The sequence below is a fragment of the Adiantum capillus-veneris genome, chromosome 14, assembly GCF_014529385.1.
Source record: "Adiantum capillus-veneris isolate H3 chromosome 14, ASM1452938v2, whole genome shotgun sequence".
Classification (NCBI taxonomy): Eukaryota; Viridiplantae; Streptophyta; class Polypodiopsida; order Polypodiales; family Pteridaceae; genus Adiantum; species Adiantum capillus-veneris.
The window spans coordinates 112,038,192-112,040,603 of NC_140944.1; positions in this window are offsets into that span (position 1 = coordinate 112,038,192).

Consider the following 2,412-nt stretch of genomic DNA (forward strand, 5'->3'; position numbering starts at 1 on the left):
GAAGCCATAGATGGAGGACTCTTGGTACAATCTTGGGGATCATGATGCTAATTATTATCTTGGAAGGAGCTAAAGTACTCAATTATCCTTTCACTTCTTATGGTGTTTACAAATCATATCCTTTTTGGCATGAAGCAAGGAGTCTTACTGTTAGGAAATTGCAGGTGACAATCCTATTCTTTACTTGGGATCCTAGAGGATTTTGGCACAAAATTTTGGAAGCCATAGGCTTCCCATTTACTCAAAGGCAGTTTGTTTTTTTTCTCATTGATGCTCTAGCCAGGGAGCCTTGTTTGTTGCTTTAATTGAAAACAATTGAATATCCCAGAGATCTCACTAATGGCCAAATGCAATGGCTAGTTCAAAAGGCAACAAGATATTGGCTCGTCCACTACTCAATCAACTCAATTGGTTTAGGGGGAGGGCTAATGAGGGCCTCTTTTCAAATTTTTGGTCCACCTCTCTCCCTGTATGTACTTGATGGCAAGGCTTCAAAGCTTCACAGAGGAGGAGGGACATGATGCATGAAAACCACAAAAACTTTATGTATATATTTTTTACATAGCTATAGTTTTGACACATTTGGATATCGCAAATAAGGAAGAGGTAGGAACAAACCCTATGAAAAAGAAAAAAATTGTTGGATGTTGATTCTATCTGACGGTCACTACCTGACCGTCACTACATGTGAAGGATAAGAGTCAATAGTGAAAGGAAGGAGAATCTTATGCATTATAGAGTTGGAGTCAATAAAATATTATCAAATTCAATCATATTTCACTTGTAGGCACAAGGCTTGCACATGAAGTCAAGAGGAAACCACCTAGAAGACTTTTGGAATAGAAAAGTCTTTTGGAAGAGAAAAGACAGAAACGTATTTTTGTGGGAATTTTATCTATTTTTTCCATTTCGAACTGGAAAATTTTTTCAACAAAAAAGTTGTAGGTATTGAGCTGATCTTTTTGCTCCTATTTGTTTATAATTTTTAAAGCTACGATTTAGGAGATATGGACAACATGGTGGAGCCTATCTAAACACATGAGAAGAAGTCATGATTATCCAACTCGACACACATAATTTCTTATAGGTTTCTCTCCATTATTGCTCGATTTTCTCATATTTTAGCAAGATTCTCTCAAATATTATAAGGAAGCTCTTGGACTAGGGCTATGGAAGGTGGCATAGAGACAAAGCTTGTCATGATGAAGGCGATTATGAGAAAATTGGTCAATAAGAAAGGCACACAAAGCTCTCTCATTGGGGGAATCCCTCTAGCAGAGGTTACTATGTAATAACTCCTCTTGCTCATTATCTCTTTCCTAATCACTCTCTTGGCCTATAAAAGGAGGCCTTCTCTTTTGTAAACAGGGACTCAAATCTTTTACATGATCAAGCTTTGACACACACACATAAACAAGCTCTAGCACTCACGCTCTCATATGTACATCCTTATGTATGCACCTCTACGCATACATAGTTCTTCTATGGCATAGTATTGGCTATGGTCCTTCGTTTTGGTTTCTTAATGGCTAAGAGGTTTGAGTTACCATGCACACATGATCTTGTGAGATGTTGATTATGTGAAATTCCCCTTGTGAATGTTTGTATGGTGTTTATGAAGCCTATATTAATGAATCTCTAATGATCTCTTCCTCTCCCTCTCTCTCCTTTTCTCACGTCTTCCTTGTGTATGGTGTTCATGAAGCCTACATTAATGAAACTCTAATGGTCTCTTCCTATCCCTCTCTCTCCTTCTCTCACATCTTCCTTGTGCTATGTGTCAACCCCCCTACCATGCGTCCTAGCTGCATTCCAAGCTAGGTGGTGCCCCTATTGTGTACCTCTCATGATGAGGCTATTGTGTATAGTCTTGTTGTAGAAGCCACCGGGTGTGCTTTGTGCATCCTCCTCTTACCTTCACTCTTCTCGAAAAGGGGAGAAGCACATACTCCCACCTTCGCATCTTGTGCATCCGCCTCTGACCTTCACTCTTCTCTGACCTTCAATCTTCTTGAAAAGGGGAGAAGCACATACTCCCACCTGTGCATTTTATTCCTTAATTTCTCCATAACCCATAATAATATTTTTTTGTGAGTTACCTCCACCTCTCGAGAAGCTCCCAGGTGCCAGAATATCTTCCCTTTTTACACTATCTCATCAGTCCACATAGACAGATCAAACGATTTGTTCTCAAACTGAGAGATCAATTTTGATTTGGACCCTAAAGCTAAGGCATACGCTTGCACAATTTCCAGAGCCTTCATGCTAACCTCAACGGCAAGCTTTAAGGAAAATTAGGGAGCTACCTACAAAAAGCTCTACCAAAAGTTTGTCATTGTTAGGTAGAGACAACCCTTGAATATCCCCTTGAAAGGTTTCCCTAGAAAGGATTCAAGCCTTCATCGTCTAGTT